Source organism: Pristiophorus japonicus, chromosome 7, assembly GCF_044704955.1.
Source record: "Pristiophorus japonicus isolate sPriJap1 chromosome 7, sPriJap1.hap1, whole genome shotgun sequence".
Lineage (NCBI taxonomy): Eukaryota > Metazoa > Chordata > Chondrichthyes > Pristiophoridae > Pristiophorus > Pristiophorus japonicus.
In genome coordinates, this window is record NC_091983.1 from 137,143,047 (window position 1) to 137,157,785 (window position 14,739).

The 14,739-nt window shown below is 42.3% G+C and overlaps 1 protein-coding gene across 1 annotated transcript in view; it reads left to right on the top strand.

Moving 5' to 3' along the window:
• nt5dc1 (5'-nucleotidase domain containing 1) overlaps window positions 1-14,739 on the top strand; it is a 796,921-nt gene that overhangs the window by 501,574 nt on the left and 280,608 nt on the right. The window lies entirely within an intron of this gene.

Consider the following 14,739-nt stretch of genomic DNA (forward strand, 5'->3'; position numbering starts at 1 on the left):
TGGTAGAGCTGCGGAATACAAAGGGCAGAAAACGCTAGTGGGAGTTGTGTGCAAACCACCAAACAGTAGTAGTGAGGTTGGGGACAGCATCAAACAAGAAATTAAGGATGCATGGAATAAAGGTACAGCAGTTATCATGGGTGACTTTAATCTACATATAGATTGGGCTAACCAAATTGGTAGCAATACGGTGGAGGAGGATTTCCTGGAGTGTATTAGGGATAGTTTTCGAGACCAATAGGTCAAGGAACCAACTAGAGGGCTGGCCATCCCAGACTGGGTGATGTGTAATGAGAAAGGACGAATTAGCAATCCTGTTGTGCAAAGCCCCTTGGGGAAGAATGACCATAATATAGTAGAATTCTTTATTAAGATGGAGAGTGACACAGTTAATTCAGAGACTAGGGTCCTGAACTTAAGGAAAGATAACTTTGATGGCATGAGACGTGAATTGGCTAGAATAGACTGGCAAATGATACTTAAAGGGTTGACGATGGATAGGCAATGGCAAACATTTAAAGATCACATGGATGAACTTCAACAATTGTACATCCCGCGGGGCCTGGAGTAAAAATAAAACGGGGAAAGTGGCTCAACCGTGGCGAACAAGGGAAATTAATGATAGTGTTAAATCCAAGGAAGAGGCATATAAATTGGCCAGAAAAAGCAGCAAACCTGAGGACTGGGAGAAATTTAGAATTCAGCAGAGGAGGACAAAGGGTTTAATTAGGAGGGGGAAAATAGAGTATGAGAGGAAGCTTGCAGGGAACATAAAAACTGATTGCAAAAGCTTCTATAGACATGTGAAGAGAAAAAGATTAGTGAAGACAAATGTAGGTCCCTTGCAGTCAAAATCAGGTGAATTTATAATGGGGAACAAAGAAATGGCAGATCAATTGAACAAATACTTTGGTTCTGTCTTCACGAAGGAAGACACAAATAACTTTCCGGAAATACTAGGGGACCGAGGGTCTAGTGAGAAGAAGGAATTGAAGGAAACCCTTATTAGGCGTGAAATTGTGTTAGGGAAATTGATGGGATTGAAGGCCGATAAATCCCCAGAGCCTGATAGTCTGCATCCCAGAGTACTTAAGGAAGTGGCCCTAGAAATAGTGGATGCATTGGTGATAATTTTCCAACAGTCTATCGACTCTGGATCAGGTCCTATGGACCGGAGGGTAGCTAATGTAACACCACTTTTTAAGAAAGGAGGGGGAGAGCAAACGGGGAATTATAGACCGGTTAGCCTGACATCAATAGTGGAGAAAATGTTGGAATCAATTATTAAAGATGAAATAGCAGCGCATTTGGAAAGCAGTGACAGGATCGGTCCAAGTCAGCATGGATTTATGAAAGGGAAATCATGCTTGACAAATCTTCTAGAATATTTTGAGGATGTAACGAGTAGAGTGGACAAGGAAGAACCAGTGGATGTGTATTTGGACTTTCAAAAGGCTTTTGACAAGGTCCCACACAAGAGATTGGTGTGCAAAATTAAAGCACATTGTATTGGGGGTAATGTATTGACGTGGATAGAGAACTGGTTGACAGACAAGAAGCAGAGAGTCGGGATAAACGGGTCCTTTTCAGAATGGCAGGCAGTGACTAGTGGGGTGTCGCAGGGCTCAGTGCTGGGACCCCAGCTATTTACAATATACATCAATGATTTAGATGAAGGAATTGAGTGTAATATCCCCAAGTTTGCAGATGACACTAAGTTGGGTGGCGGTGTGAGCTGTGAGGAGGATGCTAAGAGGCTGCAGGGTGACTTGGACAGGTTAGATAAGTGGGCAAATGCATGGCAGATGCAGTATAATGTGGATAAATGTGAAGTTATCCATTTTGGGGGCAAAAACAGGAAGACAGAATATTATCTGAATGGCGGCAGATTAGGAAAAGGGGAGGTGCAACGAGACCTAAGTGTCATGGTACATCAGTCATTGAAAGTTGACATGCAGGTACAGCAGGCAAATGGCATGTTGGCCTTCATAGCTTAGGGGTTTTGAGTCTAGGAGCAGGGAGGTCTTACTGCAGTTGTACAGGGCCTTGGTGAGGCCTCACCTGGGATATTGTGTTCAGTTTTGGTCTCCTAATCTGAGGAAGGACGTTCTTGCTGTTGAGGGAGTGCAGCGAAGGTTCACCAGACTGACTCCCAGGATGGCTGGACTGACATATGAGGAGAGACTGGATCAACTGGGTCTGTATTCACTGGAGTTTGGAAGGCTGAGAGGGGATCTCATAGAAACATATAAAATTCTGACGGGACCGGACAGGTTAGACGCAGGAATAATGTTCCCGATGTTGGGGAAGTCCAGAACCAAGGGACACAGTCTAAGGATAAGGGGTAAGCCATTTAGGACTGAGATGAGGAGAAACTTCTTCACTCAGAGAGTTGTTAACCTGTGGAATTCTCTACCACAGAAAGTTGTTGATGCCAGTTCGTTGTATATATTCAAGAGGGAGTTAGATATGGCCCTTACAGCTAAAGGGATCAAGGGGTATGGAGAGAAAGCAGGAAAGGGGTACTGAGGGAATGATCAGCTATGATCTTATTGAATGGCGGTGCAGGCTCGAAGGGCTGAATGGCCTGCTCCTGCACCTATTATCTATGTTTCTATGTTTCACCGTGCGCCCTCCTCCAACTCATTATCACTGGCTGCCTGGCTAGATTTCATACCCGAACCTTTCCATTAATCATGCCGCTGGCTACCTCCTTTTGCATGTTTTCCTATATAGGATGTTTATTAAAATGAGGAGGAGGAATTAACCTCATAAAATTCTGTGAGGTAAGTCCTCCCTGCCAGCCTAGCAAAATTAGGGCTCAAGTGCAGACTATTAACCTCACCTAAACCCCAAGATATGTTACCACACATTCCACAATATGCTTTTCGATATTTAGAAATGTAATGCTATTTTGCTGTTTTTACTGCTTTTTTATCTGGTGCAAGTATCCTGATGGACAACAATGAACAGCAGGCTCCTGCACTGGAACGGTTTGATTTGTCAAACAACGATGTCAGGATTTATTTTAAGACAGATGCAGAGGTGAGCAATAGCTTCCCTATCATAAAACAATAATCAAAAATAAGCGTAGGTAATTCTTGACATTATGTCATTTGAATACTCCATTAGTCCAAAACGGAGATTCAAAACATACTGTGCAAAGAAACGGAATACATCATTTTAAGAAATTAATAGAGCATAATTATATTTCAAGTGAACTGTATCATTGGAAGTCAAGTAAATAGTTTTTAGTCTTATTTTGTGCTATCCTGTCCGATTCAATCTCTTCTGTGCAAAATCCTGTGGAAGTTATTAATCAGTGCAGGCGTATTACTTTAAAGAAAATAAAGCCACTATTTATGCACCAAAGTCAATATAATTATGGGAAATTCACGTGTCAAAATCAAAAATAGTAATCTCGAGTCAGTAGGAGTGCTTTCATAACTCATTAGAGGCCTTTTTTGAATCATTCCCTCCCCTGCATGGTTCAAACATTTATTTTATTTTCAGCCCCCTTTGAGCCTCTGCTAGCTTGCAGAATTCCTCCGCCAGAGGACAAACAGGTGACTTGTTCTCAGGATATTGGCAATAAGCCAATCACTGCCCAAGTGGCCTCAGATGACACTCCCTGAGGGAAATTGAGTGGGTTCTGTCTGATATTTTTTCTTGATGATCAGGAATTTGCTGTGATGGAAATCTTGAGTGTAAGCAATCGTGAGATCTGGAGTTCCATCCTTTACACAAACTAATCCCCATTTTACCTATAAAAAACAATACAGATAAAAACACCTTTATTGAAAAAAATGCCGTATAACCAGAAACTAGATGGGAATTGGCATGGTGCACTGATTTTAATACAGGCGCAACGTCCCGAATCTGGACTTACAAAAACTGGAATTGTCCGAAAACCGGACATTTCGGCAAGCGGCGAGGATCGGCGAGTGGCGAGGTCCGCAATCCGGCACAGATTTGGTCCACGGTCAGGTCCGAAATCTCGGTAAAACCTGAAATCCGACACGGATTCGGTCCCGAGGATTCCGGATTTCAGACTGTTGAATTTCCTTGTCTGAAATCTGACAAAACCCACAAACCGGCATGGTCTCGGTCCTGAGGATTCCGGATTTCAGACATTGTACCTGTACTCACGAGGCAGGTCAACAGAACTACAGAACATTAAATTCACCAGTCTAACTCAGCACATTTCTCATCTCCTTCTGTTACAATATGATATAGTTTTTACGGAGGAACTCATGGTCACCCAACTTTTAAAAAAATTGTGAAGCAGATGATTAGCTTAAAGTAGTTTCACAATAAAAAGGAAGAGAGTTGTACATACTGCTCTAGTTTAACATCAGATAGCAAGTTTGATTATGGCTAATGATTTGTGTCCTTTGCATTACATAGCACAATAGTACCATCTGTAGTGTTGTCACTGGCACCCTCTGAAAAAGAATGGAGATCATCCTTCATGTGAGTGGCAACTGCAGCAGTAAACCCTCACTTACTTAGACATGGTGATAGTGCCACCTTGTGGTAACTACTGAACTGCCAGTGCTTCCGTGTAGTATGGACTCCAGGTGTACCTTTTGCACTGTCGTCATCGACACAAGGGGTGAATTTCCTCGCAGGGTTCTCCCCCTTGTTCACCATAACTTGAGTGGTAACCCTGGAGAAACAGCAGACCAGCGGGGAAAACCCCTGTGGAAATTCATCTCCATTGTGTAACTTTTCGCTCACTCCTTACATAATTTACAGAAAGTGTTTGATTTCTGATTACGTAGTTATATATTAAAACAAATGCTGCTTTAAAAAACAAAGGGGGTGAAATTCCGCAACCACTACCACCTAGAAGGACAAGGGCAGCAGGTGCATGGGAACACCCCTGTCTTGGAAATATATTGCTGTTCTTTCATCGTTGCTGGGTCAAAACCCTCGAACTCCCTCCTTAACAGCACTGTGGGAGTACCTTCACCACACGAATTGCAGTGGTTCAAGAAGGCAACTCACCACCACCTTCGCAAGGGCAATTAGGGATGGGCAATAAATGCCGGCCTTGAGCGATGCCCACATTCCAGGAATGACTAAATAAATAAATAAAATTCAGTGGGGTGCAATATTGCCGGTAATGAATCGGCCGCCTGTTATACACCTCGCCCGATTTTCTTTTCCATTGAAGTCAAATGGGCAGCTGATCCAGGAGCGCACATTTTGTGCCCCTGCCGAAGTTGAATTTCACCGCCAAAATGTTCTGCTTTCCCCTCTATTGTCCTAAATGCAATGGTGTAATAACATCCTTTTGGTATTTCACTCGTGCTAATTTTAATTAGCCTAGACAGCGAATGTTAGTCAGCTGTTCTCCTCTTGATATCCACACATGTGACCGAGCTGCAGCGCTTACTGGACAGAAGTTAGGAGCAAGAACAGTGTCTCTTTCGTACACGGAAATTCATACCAATTGCAGAAACCTTCTTAACCCCTCTTTTCCCCCCACTCACTCTGATTCAGCAGAGAGCCAGAGTCACATCTGGGACTTTGTTCATCTGAATACTCAGTACCACAACATGTGGTGCTTTTCATAGATTCATAGAAATTTACAGCACAGAAGGAGACCATCTCGGCCGACAAAGAGCAATCCAGTCTAATCAAGCAGTGAGTTCCAGACCCCCACCACCCTCTAGGTGATAGAATTTCCCCTCAAATCCCCTCTAAACCTCCTACCAATTACTTTAAATCTATGCCCCCTGGTTGTTGATCCCTCTGCTAAGGGAAATAGGTCCTTCCTATCTACTCTATCTAGGCCTCTCATAATTTTGTACACCTCAATGAGCTCTCCTCTCAGCCTCCTCTGTTCCAAAGAAAACAACCCTAATCTATCCAATCTACCCTCATAGTTAAAATTCTCCAGTCCAGGCAATATTCTCCTAAATCTCTGTACCCTCTCTAGTGCAATCACATATTTCTTTTAGTAACTTTTTCGAAGGCAATCAGCCTCGGTCCAGAGGTAGCATTCTTGACTCTCTGAGTCAGACGGTTATGAGTTCAAACCCACTCCAGAGGCTTGAGCACTTGATCTAGACTGATACTTCAATGCAGTACTGTCGGAGGTGCTGTCTTTCGGATGAGACGTTAAACTGAGGACCAATCTGCCCTCCCAAGTAGACATAAAAGTTCCCATTGCACTTTGTGAACAAGAGCAGAGGCGTTCTGCTGTCCAGGCCAACATTTATCCCTCAACCATAGCCTTAAAAACGTTTGGTCATTTATCTCATTGCTATTTACAAAACCTTAATGTGCACAAATTGTCTTCTCCATTTTCTACATTACAACAGTGACTACACTTCAAAAGTACATCATTAACTGTGAAGCACTTTGGGTTGTCCTGAGGTTGTGAAAGATGTTATATAAATACAACTTTTTTTGTTCCTTAACTGAGCCACTAAAGATACTTTTGAAACTTGTATGAAAAGATTAATTTTAAGTACTTAATACAGGTACCAGTATTGTACTCTCGTAGCTAGCTTGGGATCAGGGGTTCATTATAATTCCTGTAGGAAATTAGTCTCTTCTGTATTTCTTCCTGTTCGATCAGTGATATGTAAAAACAACCGAGGGGCAATGTTACAGTGAATTCATTCATTTAACATTATGTGCCATTGATATAAGAATAAACCTGGAAACTGCAAAAATAATATTACGTAGCGTTGAGAATGATCCCTACTCCTTATATTCACCACAAAAATGAATTCTTGCATGTTTCCACATATGTTTTTGGACTGCTCATTTAAGTCTGAGTTATTTTTGAAATTTATAATTTTACAATGAAATGTTCACCACCCTGTCTGAAAACTATTCCCATCATAGCATAAACACAGTAGTTCATGTCATGATTCAATCAACCCCAGCAGGAATGGCCTCGCCACCAGAGCACAGTGTAACTTGTAAATGTTCGGATTAGTTAGTTTAGCTTGTTGACCAAAATATTTTCTTCCTTGTTAAAATTATTCAAACATTTCAAACTTGTCTTCATTCATATCAAAACCTTTCTACCTTTGCCAATGCAGTAGAAGCACCATGAAAGTCAGCTGCAGTACTAAACTTTGCAACTCCTTCAATAGTTATAAACAGTCTTTGAATGTGTAAAGAGATATTACACCTCAATGAAACAGCATGTATCATAACTGCACAGTTGTATTAGTAAAAGAGAGCTGTTCTATCTACATAGGAGTGTTATCGTTCAATAAAATAGAGTGGTTATAAATACACAAGTGTTATACTTCAGTAAAACAGAACTGTTATATCTACACAGGAGTGTTACACTTCAGTAAACCGTGCATTATGAATACAAGAGTACTCTATCTCAGTAAAAGACAGTGCCGTAGATATTTGATGGCACCATTTCCATTTTTCAGCGGTAAAACAGATGCCTAAGCATCCAATATGGCGGATGGGGCATGCAAGCTCATTACGCAGCTGAAGTGCACTGCCCACCATATTGGTGAAGGTAGAAAAAGAGATGACCAGGGCCCACACCTGAAGCTGTCGTTTGGCCCTTTACATATCAAATAGGGGGCCTAACGCCTGTTTGAGATCTCCTTTACCTGGGCCAGCTGAATTCAGGAACATGCAGCCTAACCAGCGGTCCTTAAAGCAACCACTGGATGCCACCACTAAATCGGTAAGTTTAAAAGATACTTAACTTCTATGGTCAGGAGGGCTTCTCCCGCTCCACTGCAGTGCCGAAGTCTGTTGCCGGCCCTTGGGCAGCCTCCTTCCTCCCACCCTCCCACCTAATCAGTTCCCTCCCTCCCATTCACAGCCTTCCTCTCCCAGCCATCCTCCCAATTGCTTCCCTTTCCGCCACCCCCCCCCCCCCCCCGCCACACTACCGGTTGCTCCTTTCGTCCCTCTCAACCTCTTTCCCTAGCTTCTGGTCAACACCCCCACCCCCCGATCACTATGCCTCTCCCAACAGTTCAATATGGCAAGTGTGAACCAATTTCTATACCAATAAATGATAAATACAGGAGTATTTTACCTCAGTAAAACAGAGCATGTTAGAAATAGATGAAAGTATTGAACCTCTCGAACAATGTGTGTTACAAATATATGGTAGTGTTAAACCTCAGTAAAGCTTCAAATATGCAGGAGTTTTATACTTATGGAAAACAGGGCAAAATAAAATACTGGGGTTCTGAAATTATGCTGTGAGATAATATCGTACAAATGCTTGGTCTCCTTTTATGCTGAAGATTCTAAAACCAATTCCACAAATACACAAGCGTGCTATACCTCAGTAAAGCACAGATGTCGCCTGGAGTCTCCACAAGGGTTTTCCTGCTGTTCTGCACCGTAGGTGAAAAATTAGTGGAGATCCAAGATAAACAGTGTAAATGGCAAAAAGCGGTGAATGGAGGCCACTGCAGTAAATCTCTACCCCACCCCCTGTGTGTTATAAATAGAAGGCCCTAAAATTCTGCAACGCGATGCATTGTATACTTGACTCACTATATTTATTGAGATTTTATGCTCCGCGTATAATTTTGTAATATTTTTGACAAACTACTATAGACAACGGATTTACCTGCAAAAGCCACTTAGAGGATTTGCACAGGTTAGCATTGCTTGCAGATGTTTCTTCGTGTTCTGATGCCACCTTGTGCCTGGAGGGGGATCAGATTTATCTAAAATGTAAAAAATAAAACTGAACTGCTGTGCAGAATTAAAAGCTATGATTAACATTTCTATTCCATAAAGCAGGCAAAAGTGTGATGCTTGGCATGAATACATATTCTGCCAGTTTACCAGAGTGCTTGCATGTTTATGGTGCATTGTGAATGTACTATAGTTTTTTATTTATTAATGGGATGTGGGCATCACTGGCAAGGCCAGCATTTATTACCCAGCCCTAATTGCCCTTGAGAATGTGGTGGTGAGCACCTTCTTGAACCGCTGCAGTCCGCGTGATGAAGGTGCTCCCACAGTGCTGTTAGGGAGAGAGTTCCAGGATTTTGACCCAGTGACGATGAAGAAAAGGCGATATGTTTCCAAGTCAGGATGGTGTGTGATTTGGAGGGGAGCTTGGAGGTGATGGTGTTCCCAAGTGCTTGCTTCTAGATGCTGAGGTTCGTGGGTTTGGGAGGTGCTTGTCCTTCTAAGTGGTAGAGGTCACAGGTTTAGGAGGTGCAGTCGAAGAAGCCTTGGCGAGTTGCTGCAGTGTATTTTGTAGATGGTGCACACTGCAGCCACAGTGTGCCGGTGGTGGGGAGAGTGAACGTTTAAGATGATGGATGGGGTGCGAATCAAGCGGGCTGCTTTGTCCTGGATGGTGTTGAGCTTTTTGAGTATAATTGGAGCTGAACTCACCCAGGCAAGTGGAGAGTATTCCATCACACTCCTGACTTGTGCCTTGTAGATGGTAGAAAGGCTTTGGGGAGCCAGGAGGTGAGACACTCGCCGCATAATACCCAGCTTCTCATCTGTTCTTATAACCATAATATTTATATGGCTGGTCCAGTTAGGTTTCTGGTCAATGGTGACCCCCAGGATGTTGATGGGGGATTTGATAATGGTAATGCTGTTGAATGTCAAGGGGAGGTGGTTAGACTCTCACTTGTTGGAGATGGTAATTTCCTGATGAACCTTCCGCGGCAGCCCCAAGTAATATGGCCATTTTCCTGGAGACAGTCGAACAGGCAGCAAGAAGGGAAATGGGACGCCCTGCCGAGTCCTACCTCCCCATCACAATTTACATACAGTGGGCTGGGAATGGACAGCGAATGGTCTTCTGGTAACGGCGCAGAGGAGATCCAATGTTAAAGCAGAGAGGCATGGGTAGGCCTTACCACCCAACTTTCCAGCTATTTCCACCTGAATCCTGCCCGATTTGCGGCAGGTTTCAGAAGATAATCCAGACCTGCATGCCTTATTTCTCAGTAAAATGTTTCTTGACATGCTGATCTACTGTAGCATTATATCATCAGCATGTTAACTTGTTGAAAAACCCCTCTGGAAAATGAATGGAACCAGCCCTGACTCATTTGTTTGAACGGTGTTTATTACGTGTCTATGAGCTCACTCAGGGACACTCATTTTTGTTTTAAATATCAATATAGTTCAATCATTTACATTTCTGTTAAAATGAGCGTCCCGATGTCACTCGAAGGATTCGGGGTCAGCCCAATGTCGAGCAGCATGGAGGTTGCCTGTCCGACAGCAAGACATGACCCGGGGGACAGGGGGGAACCCTGGACAGTAGCAGTACTCCTCATCCTCCTGGCCCTACAAAAGTAATCTGAAACTTACCTTTTCGGCGTATCTTTGGTTGTATCGCCTGTAAAACTAGTTGGACAGTTCATAGCGCACACTATGACCAGTTCTGTCCTAAAATGGCAATCAGAATCCTATATAGTACATAGGACCCCGATTTACACATTAAAGGCAGGCTCTATGGCAGAGGGCAAAGGTCGGTGTTAACAAGGTGGTAAGTCTACCAGCCCCATTATGAGGTCATGACTGCACCGTTAACAGCAATTTCAGCCAGTTAAAAACAGGCCCCATTTATCTGACTTTTTTTCAGTTTTGAAAGATTCCCGTTTCCAATCAATTCTGAAAATGGTACTTTTGGATATAGTTTGCCAGGAGGAGTCCCTCACTGTCCAATGTACCATTTACACTGACATTACAGCAGAAAATTACATCAGCTGTATGGTATCCTGGATATATTAAAAAGTTTAGAGGGAATTTGGTGAAAGAAAAGAGTGGTTGCGATCCTTTGAAATATTTAAAATATTTTGATGTAAACTGAAAACACAATCAAAAAGATATATGTATGTTGTTAGCTTCAAGACAGTGGGCAGTACAGGTGACTAGAAATGACAGTGATTCAGGCAATCTATCTTGCTTGGTGGACCTTTAGCCCATGGCCTAAGACATTGCTTTCCCATAGAAAAGCAAAAATATAATGGCTCCTCCATGATAATACCGTTGTTAAATACCCCATTAAACATTAGACCCTTTTGGATTAGCTGTAACTGAGGTTTTAATAGCGTATTGGCTGCTAAACAAAGGTTAGGGCCCTGAAAAATTCATTTTAATATTGTAAAGTGTCAAATTTATCCATTTTAATTAAAAAAATAACATTTTTAAGAAACTTAGAAAAAAATTTAAACTTTTAAAACATTTGTTCAGCTTTATTTCAGGTTTGCCTTTTCCCCAAGTGAGAGCCCCAATCTTTGCTTTGCTCTCTAACATTTGGAAAAAGTTACAATCAAAGGAGCTTATTCACTTTCTGGTTCCCAGTCTGTGAGAATTTAGCATTGTCATTGGCTGCTTAGACAGCTCACTGTAGCTCTCTTTAGGGATTCAATTATGCATCGGAAAAGCCGAACATGTCGCCAGAGAGATCGCAAGATCTTTGAGAGGAGCTTTCTTCGAGGCCAGCAGCAAACGTTTTTGCTTCGCTACTGACCACATATTCCAGGCAAATGAGTCTCCCCAAAGGCAGAGTTGGTGGCAAACTTCCCACATGGCCGGTTTCCACAGTGTCCTTGAGCAAGAGCAGAGGAACTAAGATGTCTAGATATATGCATATGTTTATCAAAATAACCTTTACATAATGCTCACAACTGTTACCACAAAGTAAAGTGTTCCACATATCAATTTTATAAGAAACATCTGCCTATTTTCCGTATGGAAAAAAGGGGATACAAACAAAGAGATATGAAGTTGTCAATGAAAGGGTGTGACAACCTTAATGAAAGAGAGAGTACATGAGAAAGGAGAATGTAGGTCAAGGGAAGACAGAGGCAGGCAAAGATTTACAGTGTGGGAGAGACAAGTCAAAGCACAGTTACCGTATTTCATTTTTACTTCTGTTACTATTTTTACACCATCGGAGGTCAGTTATGATTATTGTGTTCAAACGGTAACAATTTGGGGATTCACAATCAAAAATTGTCATGGTTTGTGACGTTCTCCAATTCTATTGCGTGTAATAACTCTCCAATCGTTGCTCATTATGTATGAAGACATCACCAAAGAATTCTACAATACATCAGTAGCAGGGAAAATAATCAGTTTAGTTAGAAAAGATTTTCTGGTACTATTTCTGTATGAGTTGTATTTCCTTCATTTGCTAATTTTAGCAAGAAGGTAGCTCTGAGTTTAAACCAGGGAGCACCACTTTACATTCACACCCATTGCTTTAATAAAAAAAGCAAGGCACACAATGTCTGGCCAGCAGCTGGTTGCAGTCACTTATTTTGCATTGTGTTGCCACCTAGTGGCCGGAACAAATGGACATTGCTGAAAGCTCCTGAGAAACTGAGTAAGGGTACCAGGTTCAAGGTTTGTAGATTGCTCCTTTTCACACCAAGGATATCTTGTAAGCTTTTAAAATTGGTTAATGGAATCTGCCAGCCATTTCAAGTACTAAAAAGTTAACCCTTTTTGCAGAAAAGATCGTGAGTACAGACTTCTAAAATGTTATTATTCGGCAATGTAGGTTATTTAAAGGTGCAGAGGCATTTTCATACTTCAACATTTTTAACTGGAATACTTTTCGTTGGTAGTTTTCTTCACTGTTATAGCAGAGTGATCATTTTATTTACTTGTGGTGCAGACATTTTCTGTGTCATATTCGCAGAGGTCAGTGAGCAGTAATCTATGGGTAAAGGAGCAGAAATCAGCTCTGTTAGTAAACATGGAAACATAGAAAATAGGTGCAGGAGTAAGCCATTCGGCTTTCGAGCCTGCACCGCCATTCAATATGATCATGGCTGATCATGCAACTTCAGTACCCCATTCCTGCTTTCCCTCCATACCCCTTGATTCCTTCAGCCATAAGGACCACATCTAACTCCCTGTTGAATATATCTAACGAACTGGCCTCAACAACTTTCTGGGGTAGAGAATTCCACAGGTTCACAATTCTCTGAGTGAAGAAGTTTTTCCTCATCTCGGTCCTAAATGGCTTACCCCTTATCCTTAGACTGTGTCCCCTGGTTCTGGACTTCCCCAACATCAGGAACATTCTTCCTGCATCCAACCTGTCCAATCCCATCAGAATTTTATATCTTTCTATGAGATCCCCTTTCATTCTTCGAAATTCCAGTAAATATAAGCCGAATCGATCCGGTCTTTCTTCATATGTCAGTCCTGCAATCCCAGGAATCAGTCTGGTGAACCTTCACTGCACTCCCTCAATAGCAAGAATGTCCTTTCTCAGATTAGGAGACCAAAACTGTACACAATACTCAAGGTGTGACCTCACCAAGGTCCTGTACAACTGCAGTAAGACCTAACTGCTCCTATACTGAAATCCTCTCGGTATGAAGGCCAACATGCCATTTGCCGCCTTCACCACCTGCTGTACCTGCATGCCAGCTTTCAATGACTGATGTACCATGACACCCAGGTCTCCTTGCACCTCCCCTTTTTCTAATCTGTCACCATTCAGATAATATTCTGCCTTCCTGTTTTTGCCACCAAAGTGGATAACCTCACATTTATCTACATTATACTGCATCTTCCATGCATTTGCCCACTCACCTAACCTGTCCAAGTCACCCTGCAGCCTCTTAGCATCCTCCTCACAGCTCACACTGCCACCCAGCTTAGTGTCATCTGCAAACTTGGAGATATTACATTCAATTCCTTCATCTAAATCATTAATGTATATTGTAAATAGCTGGGGTCCCAGTACTGAACCTTGCAATACCCCACTAGTCAATGTCTGCCATTCTGAAAAGGACCCACTTATTCCTATTCTTTGCTTCCTGTCTGCCAGCCAGTTCTCTATCCACGTCAATACATTACCCCCAATACCATGTGCTTTAATTTTGCACACTAATCTCTTGTGTGGGACCTTGTCAAAAGCCTTTTGAGAGTCCAAATACACCACATCCACTGGTTCTCCATTATCCACTCTACTAGTTGCATCCTCAAAAAAATTCCAGAAGATTTGTCAAGCATGATTTCCCTTTCATAAATCCATGCTGACTTGGGCCGATCCTGTCACTGCTTTCCAAATGCGCTGCTATTTCATCTTTAATAATTGATTCCAACATTTTCCCCACTACCGATGTCGGGCTAACTGGTCTATAATTCCCTGTTTTCTCTCTCCCTCCTTTTTTTAAAAGTGGGGTTACATTAGCTACCTTCCAATCCATAAGAACTGATCCAGAGTCTATAGAATGTTGGAAAATGATCACCAATGCATCCACTATTTCTAGGGCCACTTCCTTAAGCACTCTGGGATGCAGACTATCAGGCCCTGGGGATTTATCGGCCTTCAATCCTATCAATTTCCCTAACATAATTTCCTGCTAATAAGGATTTCCTTCAGTTCCTCCTTCTCGCTAGACCCTCGGTCCCCTAGTATTTCCGAAAGGTTATTTGTGTCTTCCTTAGTGAAGACAGAACCAAAGTATTTGTTCAATTGGTCTGCCATTTCTTTGTTCCCCATCATAAATTCACCTGATTCTGCAAGGAACCTACATGTGTCTTCACTAATCTTTTTTTCTTCACATATCCACAGAAGCTTTTGCAGTCAGTTTTTATGTTCCCTGCAAGCTTACTCTCATACTCTATTTTCCCCCTCCTAATTAAACCCTTTGTCCTCCTCTGCTGAATTCTAAATTTCTCCCAGTCCTCAGGTTTGCTGCTTTTTCTGGCCAATTTATATGCCTCTTCCTTGGATTCAACACTATCCCTAATTTCCCTTGTTAGCCATGGTTG